This window comes from Leuciscus leuciscus (assembly GCF_965113295.1).
Source record: "Leuciscus leuciscus genome assembly, contig: SUPER_2_unloc_3, whole genome shotgun sequence".
Taxonomy (NCBI): Eukaryota; Metazoa; Chordata; class Actinopteri; order Cypriniformes; family Leuciscidae; genus Leuciscus; species Leuciscus leuciscus.
This window is the reverse complement of record NW_028118561.1, coordinates 130886-147517: the sequence shown is the minus strand read 5'-3', so window position 1 is coordinate 147517 and position 16632 is coordinate 130886.

Genomic DNA, 16632 nt, shown 5'->3' with positions numbered 1-16632 from the left:
ATAAACCAAATTCGATCTCTTCTGTCCTTAATTTTTCTTTTCTAGATTTTTTTAAACCGAGGAATTCCTTGACAAAAACAGCATAAATGAAAGAAAACAGCTTTTTCTTACCTTTTCCCTTTTTTGTTGGAAATCCGTCGATTCCTGGGTCTGGCTCGCCAATGTAAGAAAAAATGAAGTGGACGTCGAAGATCTCAAAAAATGAAGTTTATTACAGCATAGTAGTGGCAAGGTACACGAAGCACCTTGGGTTCACCGGCGTCAGAATGAACCCCGAACATACCCCAACCTAAACCTTTTATCCTGGTCTTAATGTAAATGAAGTTGCTCTTCTTGCAACAGCTGTGGTCTGTATGTTAATGAAGTTGAGACACCCCATGGTCCCTAGTGTCCCACAGAAGGTTCTCTGTTATTCTTTCAAATAAGAACAGCCAAAGGTTAAAGTGATAAGATTGTTTGAAGTCCCTTTAATCAAGATGGTTCTCGATTGCCCTCAGTCACTCCCAAGCTATAGGTGACACCTGTGCCTCTGTGATACTATTTTCATATTACTGAGATTGGATGTAATCGTCTCTATATGATAATTAAGCTCTTTTAAGTGAAGGAACATTTTGATATATATATATTGGAGTTGAAGGGGTTTGGAACAGACCATAATTTCTTATATAGAGTAAGTCGAGACTTTCTTGTTTTACAGCAGAGAAGGAAGACCAGTCCTTATATCAACGCAAGCTAATCGAATAAGTCCTTTGTTTCGGGTGAGGAAGGAACATCTGGTGCCCAAAGAAGACAGAAAGCTGCGCGAGTCCATTGGTATGTCTTGTATTGAAACAATGCTGTAATATGTAGTACATAATTTGATGTTGACAATTTTACATTGTACAGGTTATCACTTGGTTTTTGACCAAGTGAAGCTCTTGAAACAAGTGACAGGAGAGAGTATGTAACTTGTCTGGAAAGTATCAGAGTCGCATTTGGCACGCGTGCCTTAGGTTGCCGACCCCTGGTCTAGCCTATAGTCTATGGTACCAATCACGTTAGTGAAGCCTGAGTAACATATACTGTAATCGGCATGGTCATGAATGCATGATCTTCATGAAAAATTATGATAGCCTAAAAAAAAAACTGCTTAAAAAAAAAACTGCTTTACAACATTGGGTCTTAAAGGTGCTGTATGTAGCTTTTCTACTAAAACGAATCCTTTTTTTATTGCCTGTGTGTGAAGGGGTTGTAAAATCACATTAAAATGATCCACTTTTCGGGTTTTGCTATTACCTCTGAAAGCAAGTATTCTTATGTTTATGTGAAGGTGCCGGGTCGGATTTACCGCGAAATCCAGTGACGTCACCTGCATGCGCGGAGCGCTCCCGAGCCTCTCGCCTCGTCTAGCCTACTGATTTTGCACTCAACAGCGACGACACTGCAACTTATGACATGGACTTATGACTTATGCAACTTATGACATGTCTGATAACACTAAGAAACGACCTGCTCCCAGCACAACACAGACTCCAACACAAACTCCACATATTGATAAAAAAAAACAATAAAACGTTTTTTTCTTTCTGCTGAAGCTCGTATTAAAGGCCAGACGTGAATCGGATGAACTTCGGGTGAAAAAACACGGATCAACATCGGCAGGGCGTTTGAATCATGGAGAGACCTTATCTACAAACCTAGAATGTATACATTTCCTGAAGAAAATGTGAAGTAGTGCTTGCAGTGGCAAAATTCGGCACGGTTGATAGGGTTCCATTCTTATCATGGTACGAGCATGGAGCATTAGTTCAACGTCAAGCTGATAAAAGTAGCCTATTATTGTAACGTTGCAGTGGGAGTTTACCTGAGTTTCTAGCATGTTGTGGGATGCTCTCTCTGGTGTGTTGCGTGACGCGTCTCAGTCTGGCCGGTATCCACAGTGCTCGCTCATAAATTCGAGCACGCGCAAGAGCACGCGCTTGTCAACTTATTGGTTGCAATCTGAAACATCACCGCTAGAGGCCGCTGAAAACTACATACAGCTCCTTTAAGTGGCTTGGAAATTCCACAAAAAAACCTAAAACTGTTTTTTTAAACCTAAAAGCGCCAGGTAAACTCCGAATGACACGACAGACAGCACTTTCCATCAAGTTCTCCGCATCTCCAATAGTGTAAAGGAAAGAGCCACTCGCAAATAATCTTAAGGCAATGCAAACAGTTTGTGCTGTAGTTAAAGCCCGACTCCGACAAGTCGAAAATAAGTGTGCGTTTCCAACAAATTAATCATGTAAACGACAATCTCACCAGTCACGAGAAAAAATATATATCTCAGAAAGTGCACTATTGTAACGCAAAATCTCAGTTCTTCGTACCTCAGGGCCCGTTCTTCGTACGTCGCTAACTCAGTTAGCTGGATTTGATTATTGCCGATTTGGCATGATCTGGGATTGTTTGGTTCTTCGACGCTCATCCTGGACTTGCTGTCATAGCAACAGGTGCGCAAGCTTATTTCATGTTAACAGGATTAGATCCCGGCTTCATAAGCGCTGGACTTCCCGTATCAGCTCCGCTTATGAAGCCGCAGTCTAATCCTGTTAACATGAAATAAGCCTGCTCCCGAGCAGGTTTAAGCTTGCGCACCTGGGGCCCGTTCTTCGTACGTCGCTAACTCAGTTAGCTGGATTTGATTATTGGCGATTTGGCATGATCTGGGATTGTTTGGTTCTTCGACGCTCCTCCTGGACTTGCTGTCATAGCAACAGGTGCGCAAGCTTATTTCATGTTAACAGGATTAGATCCCGGCTTCATAAGCGGAGCTGATACTGTACCAGCCATTTGGATTATAGACATACTTAATTTAATGCAGCAACAAATTATTTACAGTGTAGCAAGATGATTTAAAACTCATTTACCTGTAATTAAGGTGTTGCTGTTACTGGTCCCTGGCTTTAGGTCTAAAGTCCTATTTATACTTCTGCGTCGAACTTACGCCGTAGCTACGTCGTAGGCTGTGCTTAGCGCGCGTACCCTTTGGCGTACCCTGATGCGCACCTCTCCAAAAATGTAACAACGCGTCAATTCTACGCGGACGCAAGCGCTGTGATTGGTCTGCTAGAACCCCTCCCTCGGGTTTCACATGGTCCCTCTGCATGAGTAATTGCGCGTCAACGCGGACAACGACGCAGAAGTATAAATTAAAACCAACGCGTTGCCTACAGCGTAGAGGCTCCGGCGTAGGTCCGACGCAGAAGTATAAATAGGCCTTAAGGAAGAGCTGCCCCCAGGAATGCCCTCCACAATGGGTCGGTTCTCATTTAGCCCAAGGGCCAGCTCTTCTGCCGGGGTATAACGTGGGGGTGCAGGACCACCACCTGTTTTTTTCTGCTCCGCCTTTTCCTTGGTTGCAGATAACCATAAACAGACAAACAGACACATCATTTAAAATGTCTTTGCTAAAAGAGACTAATCAGTAGAAGTAGAAAAGATTACCAGTTTGAAGAATATTCTTGTACTTCACTTTTACTTGTTCCCATGTTCTAGTGGGTCCTGAGGTGGCTCTGACATTAAGCAATTATGAAATTATTAAAATACAAGAATATATACTGTAATAAGTGATATAACCATAACATGGAACACTTACGCATTTCATTTGTCTGTTACTTTTTGCCAGCCCTCTCTCCTGGCTTTTGCACACTTTGATTCCCAGTGTTCCCTGGCGTTTTAATTATATTTTTCAAACTCTGCATACCCTTCCAGTAAAAATTCCTGCTCTGCTGCGTTGAAAAACTGAGCGCGCTCTTTGGCCATGGTGAGCAGCCAATAGCAGCGTTGCTGATCAATGTTTCTACTATCGATACATATCCCCTTTTAAACCAGAGCGTGAACGCGCAATTATCTCACTAACTCAATCCAGCTATACTAATCATATCCGGCAGGTGTGTTCGAAGAACCAAATTAGTCAGATCATGAGTAGCACGATGATATCATCTTGGATGTCTCGTTTGATCTCAGATGTTTTAAGCAACGTACGAAGAACGGGCCCCAGTTGCTATGACAGCAAGTCCAGGATGAGCGTCGAAGACCCAAACAATCCAAGATCATGCCAAATCGCCAACAATCAAATCCAGCTAACTGAGTTCTTCGACGACATCCTGGACTTGCTGTCATAGCAACTGGGGCCCGTTCTTCGTACGTTGCTTGAAACATCCAAGATCAAATTATGAGACATCCAAGGTGATATCATCGGCCTAATCATGATCTGACTAATTTGTTTCTTCGAACACACCTGCCAGTTATGATTAGTAGAGCTGGATTGAGTTATCTGAGATAACTGCGCGTTCATGCGCTGGTTTAAAAGGGGATATGTATCGATAGTAGAAACATTGATCAGCAACGCTGCTATTGGCTGCTCACCATGGCCAAAGAGCGCGCACAGTTTTTCTCCGCAGCAGAGCAAGAGTTATTGAAGGTTATGCAGAATATGAAACCTTAATTAAAACGCCAGGGAACCAGGAGAGAGGGCTGGCAAAAAGTAGCAGACAAATGAAATGCGTAAGTGTTCCATGTTATGGTTATATCACTTATTACAGTGTATATTCTTGTATTTTAATCATTTCATAATTGCTTAATGTCAGAGCCACCTCAGTGTTCTTCAACCCTGCTCCTGGAGGACCCCCAACACTGCACGTTTTCTTTGTCTCCCTAATCAAACACACCTGATTCAACTCATCAGCTCATTAACCCATGTGATAATGAGTTGATGAATTGAATCCGGTGTGTTTGATTAGGGAGACAAAGAAAACCAGCAGTGTTGGGGGTCCTCCGGGAGCAGGGTTGAAGAACACTGCACTAGAACATGGGAACAAGTAAAAGGGAAGTACAAGAATATTCTTCAAAATGGTAATCTTTTCTACTTCTACTGTTCTTTGTCTCTTTTACAAAAGAAAAGCACCGTTAAATGTAGGGGTGGCACGGTTCACAAAACCCACGGTTCGGTTCGTATCACGGTTTTAGGGTCACGGTTTTCGGTTCTGTACGGTTCTTGTTGTTGTTTTTTCTTTTAATCTTTAACACTCCAAAAATTTACTTCAGCATATGATATATAGCTGAATTATCTAATTATTAATTTATTTATTTCATAAATGGGGTGTGTTTGCAAAACGCAGCTTCTCATTTCCCGTGGGCTGTGTCGGACAGTTATTTGTCACCACTTTTTGCCAGGGTTGATATTATGTCCCAGCACGGATGTACCAATACAAATAAATAAAACATTTCCAGTTAACTAGCAAAGTATTCGTTTCGTTCGTTTGTTAAATAAGAAGCAATCTAGCGCTGAAATGTGTTTTTTTTAATCAAGTGATCAAAGTGCTCGTTGCCGTTGCGATCAGTGGCGCTGATACAGTGTTCTCGTGGCTCGCGCACACACCGCAGCGGCCGCACATTCTTCACTCAGACGCGCGCTTTAGTCCGTTGAGGAGACTCTAGGCTACTCTATTCGTTCCGATGAAATCACAAAACAAAATTCATACAAATCTGTCCCTGCTTGATATACAATCGCTGATAAACATAATCGGTTTTGATGAAAAAGAAAAATATATACGAGTGCAGATTAGAACTCAGAACCTTTAACACGCTTGGCAAGTTCTGCCACTGGACCATTAAAGTACATACCGGTACGTGGAACAGTCGATCTATGTAGCCTATTTATTCACGTGAAAAAAACAACATATAGCCTAGTGGAGTTGATCTCATTAAATGTCTAAGTAAACCCAGTGTACTATTTAAATCGATTGCTGGACATTGTAATGTTATTCTACATTTGTCTGATTTATGATTTAGCATTGTATTAGCAGTAGCACGGGCACAAGGCTACATTGCGCATGCGTCGAACCGTGCGAACCGCGCGACGCACACACGCACCGAACCGAGACAAGCGAACCGAACGGTTCGGATGTTTTTTCATATACCGTGCCACCCCTAGTTAAATGTGTTTGTCTGTTTATAACAGCAACCAAGAAAAAGGCTGAGCTGAAAAAAAAAAAACAGGTGGTGGTCCTGCTCCCTCACATTATACCACATTATACCCCAGCAGTAGAGCTGGCCCTGGGGTTAAATGTGAACCGACCCATTGTGGAGGGCATCCCTGGGGGCAGCTCTTCCTCAGACCAACAGCCAGGAACCAGTAGCAGCAACACCTTCATTACTGGTAAATGAGCTTTAAATGATCTTGCTACACTGTAAAATATATCTTTTTTTTTTTGCCGCATTAAATTAAGTAGGCCTATATAATCCAAATGGCTGGTACAGTAATTTCAGCTGTTAAATATTGAGTAGTGATCAATTGCTTTGACTTGTGAAGGTGAAAACTGCTGAACTTAATGTAAGAATATTTTGCCATGAGTTACTGATCACATTTGTTCATATAGTGTAGTTCATTGTAATGCCATTGTGTTTCCTCTTTTGTGCAGTTTTACATAATACACCAACACTTGTACCTGTTCCCAAGAAAGTAGTGGCTGAAATATGTGCAGTAAGTGGACTTTTTCTAACTTTACATCAAAAGGGAAGAAAGTGCAACACTTTGTAATGCCCATTTGTTTCCATTGCACAGGACAGTGAAGAAACCCTCTCAGATGACTGTCCTTTGGAGGAAGTACTTGTAAGTGCATAAATAACTTTACTTCATTTATAGTAACTTGTGTACATATTATTTCTGACTGCAATATGAGTTGCAGGAGGAAAGGCCTACTGCACAAAGTGATACAGAGGTGGGCAGTGTAGTAACCTACTTGTACTTTTTATTTTTGTTGCATGAGGCTTGTGTTGACAGTTCTTTTTTATTTTTTTATTCTTTTTATCCAAACATGGCACAGGGTGATATCCGTATATAAACGGAATCTACAACAGAAAATTTAGTATTTTGACCTGAAAAAACAGAAAAATGAAGGGGAGAAATAGAACTTGACACCTTAAAGAAGAAAAAACTGGCACTAGAGATTGAGTTGCTTCAAAAGGAACTTCAGAGTAAGTGCTAAATACACTATTTCACACAGAGTACTATTGCTGACCTTGGATAACAATATATCTTATTGCAGGCAAAAGATGACCATCATTGGCTTTTCTTGACAAAGAATAATTGAAATAAAACTCAAGGAACTAAGCATGTTGTCTTGTCTTCTATTCATTTAATGAAGGTTTTTGTTTAAAAAAAAAAAAAAAAAAATGGTGTTCCACAATTCTGTCCCGTGCAGCTCTGCCACTAGGTTGGTCCAAGTGCACTGGCTGGAGGTCATCATCAGGCTGCACGTCCTCCACCACAGGGGTCCTCTCCTTTCTGATGGTGGCACTATTGTGGAGTATGGCACATGCAACAATAATGTCACAGGCCCTGTCAGGTGCAACCCTCAGACACTGAAATCTTTCCTTTAGTTGCCCAAAGGTCATTTCAATGCGTGCCCTTGTCCTGGCTAGAGCTGCATTGAAACGGGTTTGTGGTCCGGGGTTTGGGTCAGGGAATGGCGTCATGAAATACTGCCTGCAGGTATAGCCCAAGCGGGAAGGAAGTCGACCGGAAGTTGAAGCCGGCCGCGTGCCACCATCTTGTAGCAGAACTTCACCTGCTGTTAGCATCCCATTGACTCCCATTCATTTTGACGTCACTTTGACAGTGAATAACTTTACATCTGAGGCGTTTGAAGACTCCATTTGTCCATTATTTATTTCTAAAGAAACACGACAATGTATAAAATGCTCCATTACCTTGTAGCTTACGTTATGGCCCCGTAAAAACAGTTTTTGTAAAAGTAGGCTAACGATTGCGTCATAACCACGCGACACTCTGTCGCACAGTAGAGAGATTACCGTATTGACGGGAGGAGAAGCTCGCGGGCAATCGGGGGGACGTGGAGGCAAAATGACAAAATAATTAATCAGAATACCTAGCAAAAGTTTCTCCTGCTCCTAGCTCATGGACACCTCCTACTCACGATCTCCGTCTCTGCAAGATTCGGAAGGGAATGATTCAGATTTCTCATGCCACAGCCACTAGAAGACAGACGGGTTGCTCACGTCACATCTACGTCGTCAAGCTCAGTTTGAGTCTGCGCGTCAGGAACGGAAGTCCTAAGAAATCGCTGAAAATGGGCTTCATTTGCCTCAATTGAGTTCCAATGAGATGACTCTGTCCATTTCTTATACTGTCTATGGTATAGCCCCTGTCACCAAGCAGGATCCCGTCGTAAGCACCTGGAAAAATGCAGTTTTGTTAGGCTCAGAATAAATGTATGTAATACAGTGAGCTTGATATTAAATATTTCCTTACCACGTTCAAATAATGTGCATAAATGTGACTCTCTGAAAATCCTGGAGTCATGCACAGAACCAGGCCATTTTGCTTCCACATTTGTGATGTAGGACATGGAGTCACACACCATCTAAGATATTTTTAATCAGTCAACTGCATACTTTTTGATTACATTACTTTTTGTATTATTTGATATATTCTGGACTCGCTTCTCCAAGGTAAATGGTGAATTGTTTGATGTCAGGCTGCATGCTCAGAAAGCGGCAGTGGATTGTGCAGCGTGAGACCACCTTCAGCGACAGGTTCTTGTCGTAAAAACGGACAAGACATGGCTGCGAAAGACTTCCCGTATCACCTCCGCTTATAAAGCCGGGATCTAATCCTGTTAACATGAAATAAGCCTGCTCCCGAGCAGGTTTAAGCTTGGGCACCTGTTGCTATGACAGCAAGTCCAGGATGAGCGTCGAAGAACCAAACAATCCAAGATCATGCCAAATCTCCAACAATCAAATCCAGCTAACTGAGTTAGCGACGTACGAAGAACGGGCCCCTGGGGCCTGTTTCAGAAAGGAGGTTCAACTGAGTTGACTTACCCTGAGATGGGAAACTCTGAGTTTTCGGTTACAGAACAGCGGAAATTAGTTAGTTCAATCAACTCTGAGTTGACTGACTCTGAGTTAAGCGCGTGCACCACCACTATAAAAAGCCATTATCAATGGAGTGCAGATATTATGAGTCACCATGGTAACAGCGCCAGACAAAAAGAGGTCTGCATATTTCTCACCAGCTTCTGCAAGCGTAAGAAGACATATTATTATTTTTTAAATATCGGCTGCAGCAGCGAAGGACAACTAGAGTTAGCTAGGGAGAAAATAGTTGCTCGAGTCAATGCGTATGTTTACATTTTAATTAGTTATACAGTGTTGGGTGTAATTAATTACCAAGTCATCTAAATACTGTCATTTAATTAAAGGGATTACTCTTAATTCTTCTGTAATTTGAAGTAAAATCTGATGTAATTGCATTAGACTATAGAACAATTCTGTATATTTAACATACATTTTTAAAAGGTATATTTTTTATGTAACCTTCTCCCTCTACACACTTTGGTCAATTCAAGAATAATCCATGCAATTGTATATTGTTTATTTGAAAGCATTAAAAGTGCAGTTTCTTGTCTCTCCTTGTATTGTTCAAGTGGTTGAGGTTGATATGGGATTTATTAATAAGTAGACCAATACTTTCTAAAGATAGTCATTATTACATGAATCTAATTACACGGTTGAAGATGTCATTTGTAGTTAGTAATTAATAACTATTTTAGAGTAACTTACCCAACTGTTATAATATCAGAGGTGAAACTGGAAGAACAGTATGTTATTCAACCTAATTTTAATTTTCATGGGTGCAATCCTGCAGGTATTAAAAGAACATGGCAGCAGCTGAAAATTAAATATAAGAACATAATTCAATCAGGTAAGGTTTGAGCATATCATGGGTGTAGGCTACCTGAATTTACAAATATTTGACATATTAAATAACTAAATAGCATCCCAGTGTCTAGCAGTGCAGCAGCATTTTTGGCTGGGGGAATTCCTGGAGGGACTTCAGAGCCAGTCACTCCCGAAGATCCAAGGGCCTTCATAAAATGTAAGAGGTTTACATATGTGTTATTTCTTATATAGGCTATTTTTGATATTTCCATTTATTTGACTTTGGGTTGGGTTTTTTGTTGGTCCCAACAGATTCCGATGGTAATATCTGTCTTTTGGAGCCTCCTGTCCCAACAAAACCTGCAGGCAGTTGTAAGTAGCCTACTCAATACACCAGAAATGATGACAGATAGTGTTATAAAGTGTACTCATCTTCACAGGACGATGGGGATAATGTTATGTGTCACATCAAACAATCTACACATTCAGATTTTTTCACATTTTTATGTGGAGTAGAATCTAAGTTTAAAGCTAAGTATAAATGGGTAGTCTTATCTCTCCCCCCGCCCCCAAAGTGGAAGAACAGCAGGAGGACGGTCCATCAACTTCTGTTGCACAGATGAACAGAGTTCAGTGATTTTCAGTAAATGCCACAGTTTAATTCTGTAGAATTTGTTTAGAACTACATTATGTAACTCTAATATACTACTGTATATTCAGTTGCCAGTTAAGGAGTTAATAGACTTCATCTTATTTAAAAAATTAAAAAAAAAAAAAAAACAGTAAAAATAGCAATATTGTATTTATTAATTAAAGATTAATTTTATTAATAAAAATGTACTGAAAGAATGAATGAGGTGTTTAAACACCACTTCCTCTTTAAAAAAGGGGAGGAGACCGAAAGAAACTCTGGGTTTACCGAAGAAAACCTGCTCCCGGCCAGGTTAGGTTCACAGAGTAAGTTACCATGGTAACTGACTCTGAGTATAAGTTACCTCTCTTTCAGAAACGGGCTTGACTTACTCTGCTTTCTCAGGTTTAACATACCTCCCATCAGGGCCGCGGGAAGTGGGGGTGCTGGGGGTGCTGCAGCACCCCCTGTTTTCACAGAATTGTAAATGCAACGCATATGTTTGTTCATTAAAATGTATAATTTTTTAGCATTTAGTCATTTATTTGTAATAAACACTTTAAGTGGGCTATTTAAAAATTGTTATTTATATGTTAAATTATCTTTTTAAAACATAAGCGCAGAGTGTTACGTAATATTGTGTGTGTGTGTGTGTGTGTGTGTGTCGAAAGAATTTGCCCGCAGCTGCTCAAAAATAAAAAAATAAAAATAAAAATAAACGTCAAAAACCCCACTGTCAGTGTTTTGTAAGGAACAGGCAAATAGGCCTATGTAAAATATAGCAGGAGACATTTTAATTGTTTACTAATAAAACAGTTATTTTTTATGTCAGTGTCGGCTAGACAGATGAAGTTGACGACTCGCGATCTTCGCAGCGCCAGAGAGAAATGCACATTTCATACGAATTACATAAGCAGCGCAGTCTGTTTTCTTTCGTTTTGAATTGTTCTGCTTAAAAGTAGACATTTCAAGCTATCTATATGTCTCAGGTCTGTGAGGCAATAGGCTACCTTATAGGCCTACGCTGAGTTTCATTTATGAGACGAGCTCCAGGTTCGCCAGCGCCTCCGTATCCTGATTATTTATTTTCTAATAGCCTATATTTAGGCTACTTCTTATTAAATCCTGACAATTTGTTGATGAAACATCGATTAAAATTAAGATACAATTAATACAAAACGAAATTAAATTTAAAGACAGGCTTTGTGCTTTCAGTTTGAGGTCTCTGTGAAAGTTTTAAAACATTATTTTAGTGCCGCTTTAGAGCGCTCACGTCCGTAACGGAGAACTGTTAAATAAAATAAATTTCTAAAAAAATGCGACTTAGTCCAGTGCGACTTAGGCTATAGATGTTTTTTTCTTCCCCGTGGCGCATTTTGTGACTGATATGCGACTCCGGAGCAATGAAAATAAAAGGGACTCCGGAATAAAAGCAGAATCAATAAAAGTAAAAAATGTGATGTGCAGTCAGGTTTGAGTGTGTGCGCGTTTTTTGAGGAGTTTTATAGTCTTGATATTGTTTCTTATTCAAAAGTGGTGACGCGACGCGACTGATTTATTATGAGTGTTGGAAACAGTTCTGCTGCCTAATATATTTGATGAATAAAAGGTTAAAAAGAACTGCATTTATTAAAAAATATATATAATTTCTAATAATATAAATCTTCTTTACTATCACTTTTTTTAAAATCAATTTAACACATCCTTGCTGAATAAAAGTATTGATTTATTTAAAAAAAAATAAAAAAAAATACTGACCTCAAATTACTGACCAGTAGTGTATATTGTTGTTACAAAAGATTTCTATTTTTTTAAAAATTGCTTTTTTAAAAAAAAAAAATATTTATTTTTTTTACTTTTTATTCATCAAAGTATCCTAAAAAAAGTATCACAGGTTATGAAAACATATTAAGCAGCAGAACTGTTTCCAACTTTGATAATGAATCATCATATTAGAATTATTTCTAAAGGATCATGTGATAGACTGGAGTAATGATCCTGAAAATTCAGCTTTGCATCACAGAAATAAATGATCATTTAAACCAATTATTTTAAATTGTAAAAATATATCACAATATTACTTTTTTTTCTGTATTTTTGATCAAATAAATGCAGGCTTGATGAGCAGAGGAAACTTCTTTCAAAAACATTAAAAATACTAATACTTATACTTGCCCTGTAATACATGTATTCTTTGTTTTAGATGTTATTAACTTAAATTCTTATGAATAATAAAAATGTTGTAATGTCTATTTGTTATTTATGGCCTGTACGCCTCATTATTGATCTGAGCTTCTACATCTTGAATTCGAATAACATTCGATAAAACATAATTGCTGGATTATTTTGACTATAATAAATAAGCAGATGAAACATAGTAGGCCTATACACTGTTTATCACAGATTACTTTGGACCAAAGTTACCATATTATAATTAATTATTATATAGTTCTATTCATTCATTTTATTTAAATTAGCACTGGTTAAAATGTATAAAGCATGAACAAGATATGAAACAATATTTATTAATAATACACAGTTTAAATATCACAAATATCAAATTGTATTTTCATTTGCGTCCTATGCTGGCTAATTACGACGTTTAACCTGTTATCATAATGAAATTCATGCATTTATTTATTTGTCATTTAAACTGATGCAAACAGGGAAAGAGAGTAGAAAACACTTATTATCCTGTCGCCCCCTCTAGTGGACAGCATTAAGTATTACGGCCTTCATTGCTCAGATAACTCAAGTCGATGGATTTTTTGGGAAAGTCTGACCAGTTAGAAGCAAGTTAGACCAGTCTGAGGGTCTGAGCTGAGTTTGGTGAAGCATCAAAGTTCTAGGCGGAGTCAATTTCTCATAATAATAATAACAATTAATCCCAAACCTGGTAATTTTGTCAGTATTTAATTTACGTTCACTGATTCTGGCTTCTCTCTTTTCTGTCTCTTTCTTTTCATGTGAACTGAGTAGGCTACACATGCTTAAATTCAAAAAATATAAACTTTATTTCTATTCAAAATGATGTATAGCCCATAGGCTATATGTCACACACGCCTACCTGCTTTTTGATGTAAATAAAAGACTAGAGTGGTAAATGTTACGGACATATTATCATGGTACAGTTCAGCCTATTATTGATTTTTATTTCCACTTCCCTTTTATCCAAAGAGACGGAACTATTTGCACTGTATTTATCAATGGGAAATATGCTAATATAATCTGTCATATACTGTGGCTCACATTAATGGGGTTGCTTGCAAGTCGCAGCAGCACGAATTACGTGACCAGCAACATATTTCTAAATCAAATAGTGTGTGTAGTTAACAGTGAGTGGTGGTTTCAGACATTATTTCATTAAAGGGCATTTGTCAGTGCCGCACTCGTAGCCTACTGACTCTTATTCTGCCTGACAGAAAGAAAAGCTCACAGCTTACTGAAGGCGGAGCGGTTTGACCAATCAGATGAAAGGGGCGTTTCAGCGCCGCCCACGTGTGCAAATGAAATATCGAACCCATAAACCGACTTGTAAACGAAAAATGAAAAATCTAGCCAAAATCTAGCCAAAAAAACGAATAAACGAGCTGGTTTTCATTTCTCCTTATTCCATTCTAAACAGGAAATGAAATGATCAAAAAGTGCACGGACCCTATGACTTAGCACGACGGTGTAATAAGTTTATATACACTAGATGTCGCCTTGGCTACGGCAGTTTGGAATATTCTGGGCTCATCTGATTTTTTTGTACATAGCATAACCTACTTTGTTATGATTTTAGTATCATAATGATTAATAAATGCACGCACAATTATCATGAACTTGATTTGAACAAATGCCTATCAACTTGTGTGTGCAAAATTCAGAATTAAATGAATGTGCAGCAATTTGTACAAATAGAGAGTCTGTAGGCCTATACTGTTGTAGCCATTAAATAAGCGCATTTATTTTCATATTTGTTAAAATGTTATAATGTCATTTTTTTCCCCATGTATGTTGATTTATGAAAAGTGAACAGCACGAGTAAAAGTGAATTTCGTTTTGTATAAATTGTATCTTAATTTTAATACATTTTTCATCAGCCTGTATTTAATAAATAAGATCAATAAGATTTAATAAATAATAATAAAAAAATGATAATCTTGCATTGCACGTTAACTGGAGCGCATCTCATCCTAACTTAACGAAACTCATTGTATGCCTCACACACACAGACATGAGAAATACATCAAATACACAAAGCTTGAAATGTCTTTAAACGAAATAATTCAAAACGAAAAGAAAATGGCTACTCTCTGATTATGTAATCCATTATGTGCATTTCTCTCTATAGGCGCGTTCACTATACGGCGATCGTCAACTTCATCTTTGCAGCCGAGTCGACACTGTCAGAAAACACTAGATTATTAATAAAAATCAATGCACGCGTCACCGGATTTCCAAATGCACATCTTGCTTGTTGCACCCACACATATTATGTCGAAATAACGAGATATTATGTTGAAATAACATTATTAATAATAATACATATTTTATAATATTTGATTGAATGCTGAATGTTGCGCTTGTTCAGTTAATAAAATGAAATCTTTAATTGTGATCATTAAAATAATTGAATATGAAATATTTAGTGGCCAAGTTTTGCTAATTAATTAATTTATATATGTAAGGCATTCGTTCCAATCAACTGCCGCAGCCAAGGCCACGTCTAGTGTATATATCTATGACTTGGCACTTCTGGGTAAAGATGCGATCAGTCAAATGAAATCCAATAAACGTATAAATAAATATTCCAAATGAAAAAGCGATGGGAAATGTCGTCCAATTTTCTAATACTATTATTTGATGACAACAATACATTTGTAAAAGAAAATCCAGCCATTTCTGTTTTTTTAAAGAAAAAAACCAAGCTGCACCCTTTTTTAAATGTCATCTTTGATTCCGAAAGAGAATAATGAACGGGGCGATGTGCAGATTGTAAATCTTAAAAAATGATTGAATGATTTTCTTGTGTCATTATGATGAAGAAACAAGTCCCAAAAAAAAAAAAAAGTCCAAAAAAACCATTTGTGGAAGGCATCCGATGAGTGTCAACCCGGCCAGATCAGCAAGTGCATCAAGGCAACCACGATTAGCCGGTGCACCAGCCAGCAAAGTGATTCAATGGTTCATAGGTGTAGCTCGCAGCCTCATCGCCCTACCCTCCACATCCTAAAGAGTGTACAGGCGGTTATTTATATAGGGCAGATAAGACCTGTGTTTCTCTTCGACGGTAACTGTTAATTGAATTGAAGCTGCGATTTTTGAAGTTGGATATACTCGCGCGGGCAAATACAGATGTGTTAAACACGATAAGAACACAAATTCTACCTTTATTCGTTAATACAGTCGGTATTTCCCACAATGATTCTGCTTTGCTATTGGCCCACGTCACGATCAGTAAGCGCTGCTATTGGCGGTCACGATTATTAAGTACGAAAATGCAAATTCTGTCAGTAATTCCTCACCCTCATGTTGTTCCAACCCCTTCGTTCATCTTCGGAACACAAATTAAGATATTTTTGATTAAATGACTAAATTGGACTATATTAAGGATGTGTTTAATGAACTTTTCTGGGCCAGCAAGTTTCAAACCCTTAGAAGCCTGAAGAAGTCTCGTTCCGAACACATCGCGATATTTGGCATCAGTTCACGTGTGTCAGATGTTGGTAAGTAGTAAATACGCTGTCCGAATAATGTGTGATATATAATGTATTTTCTGTTTGTCGATATTAATCAGATTAGCTCACGTTCAGTCACGGCATTATATCTGTCATCTCCACTGAGGCTTTGCGTTTTATTGCTTTCTAATTCAAAACAGGGTGATTAAGTTACACTGCCTGTGAGCATAGGCCTAAAGACCTTAAATCAGTTAATCATATTCATATCAGATTAAAAGTAGTACAATTAGTTCCAAAGTTGTATTTGTAGTAGAAGCACAGTACAAACAACACTTACCATGCTTTTACCACATTAACATTAGTTTTACTGTGGTAAGTGTAGTAAAAAGACAGTAATCACAAAACTTACCATGCTTTTACCACACTGTATTGGTAGTTTTAATGTGATACTTATTGTAAATGCACATTAACCACAACGCTTACCATGCTTTTACCACAGGAATGATGTAAAACAACATAATGATATTTTATTTTCTCTTTTTTCAGCTGAAAAGACCTAAAGGACCTTTCGGACTATTATTGTTTGAGGACAAGTAAACGGAGGAGACAGACAGCTGCAAAGGC